We start from the raw sequence: 9,948 nt of genomic DNA, 5'->3' as shown, positions 1-9,948 counted from the left end.
ATAGTTTGTACACTTTCATAAGGTTCACTCTCGGGAAAGTTACTATATGTATATCCTCTACATCACGTGTGTTCAATGCCTATTTATAAATATCCTTATATGTGAATTTATCTTGATTAAAATATAATCCTTTTCTATTTAATCTATAAATAGCCCCTTTAAATTACACCCTTATGTATGTAAAAAATGTATAGAAATGGTATTTTAAAATACCTTATTTTGAACCCATGTGATGCACACATATTTTCATGAGTAACTTACCTGAGGGTTCACTATACTTGCACGTGGACCACCATAAGTATGTAGATTGTTTCAATTATAACTTGATGTTTAGCAAATCGAAAATTGAATATAAGTAGTAACATCTAGAATCTATTTAATCCTACCTAAGAGTACTTTCTTTCAAAGTCAAATAGAATATTTTGGGCAAATCATTTCTACAAAAGGTATAAAAGGTTATCCAAAGAAATTATGTGCAATTAATGAGTGGCATATGCCAAAAAATGTCCATGAAGTTCATTCTTTTCTTGGTTTAGTTGGCTTTCATTGAAAGTTTCTACAAAAAATTTCATTGATAGCTCTTCCATTGCAAGAAAAATGATGCTTTCCACTTGGCGAGGGGGGCGGGGCGCGCTACCCAACAAGAATCCTTTAATACACTAAAGTACTTCTTGACCCATGTTCTTGTACTCCAATTGCCTAATTTTAACCAACCATTCTTTCTACTTGTGTGATCTATGCTAGTGGATCTAGCATAAGTGTAGTCTTAATGTAAAATGATCACCCTATTGCCTACAAAAGCTAAAACTTGAAACTCTCAAAACAAAATTATAGTACACATGATAAGGAATCATGTTATTGTGCATGATTTAGGTATATCAAAATATTAAATTATGGGGCCCAAAGCTCTCTTTAAAACTAACTAGTAGGCTATTAAAAACTTGCGTTCTCAATCCTTAATCTCTGATGGGTATATTAAATGGGCTTACTTTACATAAAATTTCCACCCTATGATCCAATATCAACCTAGGCATGTTAATATTGTTACCAATGGACTTAGTCATAGACCTCACGAGAATGTTTCACTACATTATACATTAGGCTTTGATAAGCTTAAGAATGTCTACTTAAATCACATTTCTACTATAATTGAAATTTACGACTTTCAATTCAATGATTCCTACATATATATATCTAATAATGATTTTGATCATGTATGGAAAAAATAAAAATACCATTGCTTTTAATGATTACATGTTCATTTTGGATTTTTTTATTACTAATGATATTGTGTGTAATTGCAATTTATAGAGGCCTCACTATGCAAGAAATGCATGCATCCCTATACATGGGACATCAAGGAATTCAATCTATATTAGCTGCATCTAAAGAAAATTTTCATTTCCTTGATTTAAAGTATGATGTTGCTAAGTATAGTATTTGAATGTATTTTTTGTCAATGCATCAAACATCATCATGGAGAATCTCATGGTTTGCTTGTGCTTTTGTCTATACTTAATGGACCAGGGGAGAAATTTTCTATGGATTTCATAATTGCTTTACCTACTACATCATTCCATAATGACATGATTTATTCAATTGTTGATAGGTTTAGCAACAAGCATATTTTATACCCTATAGAATGACCCTATCCACACCTCAAGCTTCTAAACTATTCATTCAAGTCATTTTTCTCATCATGGTTTTTCCAAGGTTATCCTTATTGATCCAATGGCCATTTTTTCACTTATTTTTGGGTTTCTCTCTTCAGAAGCACAAAAATGGATGTTACACCTTCTACTCATCGTAAGAGTAATGACTAAATTGAAGCAACCAATACCATTGTTCTTGATCTTCTTAGGTCTTACACTATCGATCATCCTACTAATTGGGATCTATCCTTCAATTGCATATAACATTATTTCTCATTCATCTATTGGTTACACACCTTTTGAGTTCGTATATGGTAAGCAATTGCCTACAGCAATATCCACCATATCCACAAATGTAGCTGTGGCTAACTCATTAGCAAATTACCATATAAAAATATTCTATAAAGTCACTGATAAGATTTGACAATCTTAATTATAGTATATTGTTCTAATGCTAAGAGGCCTAAGCTCCTTGGTTATGTCCCACACTTTAGCATTGATTTGGCCAAATGTGTGGATGGTGTAGTGTGATTGAGGGTGATGAGTGTGCTAGGATGACTTGCTCTTGATGTGCAAGTTGACCTCTCAATTTTCACACTTCCAAGGGTGTCAATAGTAGTATACACTTAATAACTCCATATTGGGGAATATGGGAATTCCCCATAAGTTTGGGACATGTGGTCAAATCTTTGGATTTTTGTCATAACTTGAACATTATAACTCCAAATTGAGCGCTCTATAGCTCAATAGATTCCATTTTTCAAGAGCTTTCCAATGATAGGTCACATCATATGGTTTTGAGAAACTTACGGGCATGTCATCCGGGTGCCACCTTTTTAGTATTCAAAAAATGGGAATTGGGAGATTCCCAAACTTACTAATATTGTGTTTAATCATGTGACTTTGAGCTTTGCTAACATTTCCTTATAGATTGAAGCATATCCTTCCCTCCTCACTACCTCTTGGATAACCTTTTCATGTACTTAAATGTTTGCAATCTACAAATTGTTGCATAGCCTTATGTTTGTATTTTCTATATTTTTCTTTTTGAGCATGCTCTAGGCAACAATAGGTAATAGTAAGCCCTTCATTTTCTTGATTTGTAATATGTTATGTGAATATTTTCTTTGTCGAGATATAATACAATCCTACAATAAGTAACAATTAACCAATAGTATATGTATTTCTCTTTTATAAGGGTTAGAAAGAAACTAGTATTATCTAAAGAGACAGCATAACGACACTCAATAAAAGTTGAGTGAAGTCAGTCCTGTTGGGGAAAGACAATGCAATTGTGTTGGATAGGTAAATGGTGGAGTTGATTTTTTTATTAGACATTTTGGACATATCATAACACCATGCCTCAAATCTATATGATGCAAGCCTTTCACCCTCACTTGATCCATTTGAGGAGTCTATTAGAGTTTGACCTTTTCTTTCCTTTTTGTGTGTGGGAGCATATTCTTCCTCAAGCTTGATATTGAAATCATGCATTTATTTTGTTGGACTTAGCCTAGATTAGAAGTTGAAATGGTTTCAGTAGCTTAGAATGTAGAATCCTCATACATGTATTGTTTTGATCAAAGAAAACCACTTGAGACGGCAACAATGTCCAAAAAATTTCAAAAGATTTGGAGGATACCTTGGGAGGAAGTTAAATGGCTTTCTTTTAATGATGAGAAATACATTATCAATAAAAAAGTAATTGGATTGGTCTCCTTAATGCACATATTCTACTTTAGTCCTTTGGAGAATCAATTTGTAGTTTTCATTTCACATATTATATCGGTTCTTCTTGGTTTTACTTTGTGATTTTACACATTTGGATCTTGAGAAAATAGGGAAAATGAAAATTTCTTTCAAGGCCCCAAAAATTTTCATAATGCCCCTCTACCTCCACCTACTCCCCTCTACCCTTTCCTACCTACACCTATTTTCCTTCAACCTCTCTCCACCATTAGCTAGAACATTCCTCCACTATTTCCTACTATCCTCCATCTCTATGTTTATGTTGGTGACTTGCTTGTTGGAATTTCTTGCACCGAGTTCCATGCAAGTTCAGGGTAATTGTAGGCATGTGAAAAGTAGTGGAAGTACATCTCTTTTCATTATGAGGATTCATTTGGACCATCAATGCCATATATTTAGAGGGAGAAGTTTCACTAGATAGTGGCTCATTAGCATCCATTCAATCATACATGTGTTTTTTTTCTATGGTGGTTTGATCATTTAGTCTCTTCTGTCAAGGTGGGATTCCCATTTCATCATGGTGCTAGCTTCCTAGTCCACTCAATCAAAGTAGGACTATCAAAAGAGTCATCTTTGAATGGATAGTGAGTGTCCTCACCCAAAACATTTGGCACACTTTTTGAAGAGTGCTTTCTATTTTTCTTCCCTTCAATCAATTATCATGTCTCATCTCCTTGTAGGAATCAAGGATTGGTGCTTGGAATATCATTTGAGTTGAATTTGTGCCATATTCAATGGGTTGGGGCATGACTCTACTTACATATTGGAGGGTATTATAGATAAGACAAATTATTGAAGAGCATTGGATGGTATTTTTGCAGCTTTGACCAACTCTTATTTGGGTATCTTGGAGATTGGTGAGCTACTACTTGCTGAGAGTTTTCACATACTTTTTGTCATCATTGATGAGTCTTATTTGTGCATTAGTTGAGATTTCATTATTCACGGTTCTTCTCTTTTAGATCTTGCAATGTTGTGAAGATACTCTCCCTCCAAATCTCTTGAGTCTACTATTGTTTCAATACGTTGATGTTTGTTTAACATTCCAAATATCATATCATCAATTTCCATATTCTTGAATCACACTTTTTGGAGACTACTCTTAGAATTTCAAAGCTTACTAAGAGAGTAATATGTGTAAAATATTACACGGCGTAGCGAACAGAATCTGAGAAAGAGATAGAGAGTACACAACAAATAAGAGGAGAATCAGTAAATTCTTTAACTTCAAACAACTGATACAAAGATGGCTCTGTCCACCCGTGCGCTTCCACTGTGTGAAGCTTAGATGGCGATCTAGACAGAAGATAGGTGAAGAGCTTAAGGCTAGCTGGAACAACAACTCTGACTGGGTGAAAGATGAGTGAGAGATGGCTGCGAAGGGGTTTAACTTTTATAGCCTGCGAAGGTCGTTAGGCCGGTCAACCTACCATATGAGCCTCCACTAGTCGGACATGGAATATTCCTGGGAATATTCCCTTTACCATCGGGCCGGGAGCGCTGCCCCCGGACCCCCGCCAATGTGCCTCGAGTTGCTACCAGCTTAACCACTCCATCTAACCCAAAGATTAGACCCACAACAATCACCTTTTTGCCATCCGGTCACATAGACCTCATCTGATATACAAGTCAGGACTCAACCCAATGTCCGGGCTCACATTTGGCTTCTCCTCATAATGGGGGCCTTACAACTTTGAGCACCATGGATCATTGGTAGCACCTAATGAGGGTGGGGCATTGATCATATCTAACAATATGTTGCCAACAATCAAAGTGAAAAAACCATAAAGAGTGATATTTCAACAAAATGATTGACCCACTAGCATAGGAAATGTAGTACACATCTCACCCCTTCATAGGCCTCTTGATTGTCCTTTCTAGAATATTGTACAATATCCACTATGGTGGGCAACCAATCTAATATCCTCACTATTCTTATAACATTTGATTTGAATGACTCTCTTGTTGTCATAGCAAAGAATGTCGCCTATTGTTATTCGGGTCAACAAACTACCTTCTCTATACTATGGAGACATATCCATTGAGTTACCTACATCTCCAAAGAGCTACAAGAATGAAGCAAATGTATGATGGACCTATTTGGGTGGAATACAAAACTCACACCAAATATAACTTTGAGGAAATGGTCCATAATAACTCTTGTGGAAGACATTTGAGGTGGTTTGATTTGAAGTGCTTCTATTATGGATGTATCAAACAATAAAACCAAATGCAATGGAAGGAGAAGTTAAGGCAAGTGTTCTCTATGGGGATCTTGAGGTAGAAAAATGGAACATTGGTGTGTCATAGAGTGCTTGGTCGTTTATAAGTATTGGATATACCATTTCCAGCCCAAATATAGAATCAATATAACCATGTGTGCAATATACCAAGGTCATCAAAATGACCCTATCTCTAATGGAGTACGTAGAGAGGACATGGAAAATGATGCCTTGATGAAGCAAAAGGACATTCTAGATCTCAATGCAAACTCTACAAAGGTTGAGAAAGTATTGCAAGAGACTTAGTCTCAGAAATAATTGACGGGATGTCAATAATACCAAGGTTGAGTGTGGTGTTGAGAATCTATAAGAGAAATTTATTTAATGAAAAAGGCAAGAATTTTTTTGTTGCTATGACAAAGGTTGTCATTCATTATGAAATTAAATGTTTTCCTAACCTTTTTCATTCTCATGGGACACAAAGGGCCATGAATATAGCCAAGCAAAATATGAAAGGTTCAATCTCAAGTCTTGAGCATTACTAGAGTTAAATGATAAAACAAACAAGTGTTACCCTTACTTTCTTAGCATCTTATTTCTAAATTAGTTGGCATGTGTGGAGGAGCCACATGTCTCCAAAATGTCTACTACTAGTCTCAAAAGTGGAGTAGTGAACCTAGTTGGATGACACTTGGAGGCCCATTGGAGCAGTAGTTTACACACTTTCATAAGGTTTACTATACTTGCACATGGACCACCATAAGTGCTCATATGTATCATCCATTACAAGATACATGCCTCATACTGACATTTAAAGCGACGAAAATGTTCATTAAAAAAATTACCCCCATCGTTGTTAAACGCATTAGTATTAGCATCTCCATAAAACTGTCGCTATTTGCATCGGTATTTTCATCGCTATCAGCGTTGCAATTTTTGTTGGTTTTACGATGCTAATAGCGATGCAAATATTGACGCAAATAGCAATGGTTTACAACATGTATTGTGATGCCAATAGTGATACATGCAGCAAATTTGCGATGCTAATAGCCGACGATTACACATTAAAAAAATTTGTGGCAAGACAGCTTAGCACTATGTGTTGTATTTATATTCTACAAAAGGATTACATGTTAAGTGTGCAATGGTCATCAAGACGAGCACAAAATATGCTTGAACCCACATGACTGATACATAGAATAAGTACAAGATCATTGATGAAAACTCATGGAATTATGGGAAGATACAAAGGATGATAACAACATAGTATATAGAATATGCATGCATAAATCACAAAACCAAAAAGGAAGAGGATGTGCACTCCATGAATCCAAGCATGAGCTATAGATCCTTGCCATCCAAAAGCTTGTCCCGATGCAAAGGAGCATCTAACGGACTCTAAAAAATGAACAACTACACATTAGTCCACCATACATAATGCATTTTAATAAAAATAGTAACTACAGACAAGAAAGGTGAGTGACTTATTGGGCCATCGCATACATATAATTTATCAATCAATGCAGTGAGACTGAGTCTCTTTGCATATCAAGTCTCCAGGCCGGTGGGATCGCAGTTTTTAATAATGGAGTGCTACAAAGAAAATAGAATACAACTGTTAGAAACACGATTGTCAGTACAAGTGATATTGCAAATAAGAAAGCGAGAATAATAAAAGAAAAACTTACAAAGTCCTCCAAATAAGTCTTGTGGCCACCACTCCCAAGATGATGGACCACCCTTGCCTCAAGTCGTGCCTTCACTGCCTCCCGTTTACTGTCACCAACAACCTGAAGAATCTATAGCCTCCTCCCTGATTCTTTGCCAGTCATCTGTGTCTAGCTAATCAGGCTTTGAGACGCCACTCTTGAGTGCCTTGCGTGCTTCCGATTGTGTGTGTGACATGTATGCACACATGCACTCCATCATCCACCCAGTGGGTAACCTCTATGATGTGATGGGTACTGGAAAATCCTGTCTTCATGGCTTGTGACTTTCGGGAGTCTAACTGTGGCCCACACAATGGACATGCATAATAACCTAAGGTAACTAGAACTCTCCCAACACCCCTATTCAGTGAGCAAAAACTTGAATGAGCTATGATAGATATCACCAACAAGAACAAAAGCCTACTTACTTGAGTACTCCCCGAATTCTGGAAAGTCATGCATAGTCCACATGAGAATGGCTCGTCTGTCGACCATCGTGCTTGCTCATATCTTCCACGGTGAACCCCCTCCTCTCACAAAATATTAAGCTCATCGACTAATGGACAGAGATAAACTCCATATTCTTGACTTTGTAGCACCCAAGAATGAGTAAGCTAACCATCAAGTGTCCTTTCTTCATAGAAAGCCATGGCGGGATGTTGTAGTTAACAATGACTACATGCCACACACTGTAAGAAGTTGAGTAGAGACCAAATGGATTCATGCCATCCATAGCAAGACCGAGTCGAAGATCCGTTGGCTCTCATGCAAAGCCTAGAAAGGCAAAGTCAATGTGGCTCTATGCACGTGAATCTGTTGATATTTATTAGACTCCATCAGTGGATCTATTCTGTGCATGCCACATTATCAAGCTCGCTAGCTTGATATATGAAACATGTGACGTATACGAGGGATAATTGGAAAGTGTCTTAGAACTTTTTGAGGGATAGTTTGCCCTTGCAAGTCTTGTCAATACTTGTGAGTATCACACTTTGGACATGTCTCCATAGTCCTATACTCTCATTGAAATAACACACAATCGTTGACACATGCATGGATATTGTTGTAGTCTATGCCAAGCTTTCGTAAAACATGTCACGCATCATCACGAGACTCGGACATGGTATTTCCAAGTGGTAATATATGATACTTTAGCAACTTTTAAAAAATCATAAAACACCTTTAAAAAGCATAATATTTTTTTATAATGGTGCAAAAAGAAAATCAACGGAGTGTACGTAAAATGCACCTAAACAACTTGGTCACACTTGCATCACTCCGTCCGTATTTTAAAACACACTTAGGAGTGCAAGCAACATCTTCATGTGAGATACTCGACACCCATCATATAATGATATGGATGCTTCCTCTCTTAGTGGATCAGATGTCTTGATATCCATGGGCATCAATGCATCGATCATTGCCTCCATCTCAAGCTCCAAGATTGGAGAAATGTCTGAAAGGCTACGTGTCTCCTCTCGTATTGATGGTATAGACTAAGTCGTGCCTTCCAAGTGGTGGATTGGCTCAGGCACTCCATCCATCGCACACCCACGAACTCTTCTAACTAACCGAAATAGGCGCATTCCTCCTTGGAATGATACGTCACCTCCTTGTATAAATTATATGGCCACATCTAATGTTTTTGTATATGATGTTCAATTAGTTTGCGAATGTAAGGCATGATTGATACACACTTTTCTTACTGTTTGCTCAAAGTTTGAGATCACCTAATCAATTATCTATGATTGGAACTCACCAAAGCTTCGTACGTATTGTATAGACAAGCTACACTTTCGTCTGATTGCCAACTTGCATTGAGAGCAAGGACACGCGACATGCTAATTAAGATACGCTTCACGATCTTGAACGTCTCGACCATCATCGTTTTCCATTTTGTCTAAGTTACGATAAACAACTAGTTTCTGTTCTCATTCTCTTTCTTTTTTAATTTGTTTGAGAAGGGATTTCTTCTCTTGTAACTCAATAGAATTAATGTCAATTGAAACGTCTTTGTTTACAACACATAACAAACTAGTTTTTTAATATACATTATAAAGATTCCATATAAACCTTATTATATTTTAACATAAATTTTTAGGAGCTATTGAGCTTACACAAGTAGAAGGCAAAGAATCATATTTTATTTAAGTTTTTCCAATAGCTAAGAGACATTACATCACGATAAGAATCCTATTATAAAGATTTACCCATGGAAATTAGATACATTAATAGTATGGTTAACCCTATATTTCTTCAAAATAAACATTAAATAACTTTTAGATTTTTCATCCACTATATCTACTTAAGGTTGGTTCTAATATAGGGAAGATGATTGGCATTGATAAAGCAATACATGACATTCCATATCCAACAGCTCTCATAATTGAGAAATATCATAAAGTCAATCTAAGGTGTGCACAAATTGATCCCTTTTCATCCAAATTCTAGAGAGTGCATGGCCTTGCAAATCTAAAGACTATAGCCATATCTAGGTACATATCTATATTTGTAACATGTTTATCCACCAAATCCTAATGGCACAAATTTATCAAGAGGTAATCAATGTAACTTCCGCTCAAAACTCCCTTGTAATAATCAAACTACATTACCTCA

Source organism: Lygodium microphyllum, chromosome 15 (genome assembly GCF_053477565.2).
Source record: "Lygodium microphyllum isolate KBCC chromosome 15, Lygodium_microphyllum_v1.1.10, whole genome shotgun sequence".
NCBI lineage: Eukaryota > Viridiplantae > Streptophyta > Polypodiopsida > Schizaeales > Lygodiaceae > Lygodium > Lygodium microphyllum.
Note: the sequence above shows the minus strand (reverse complement) of the source record.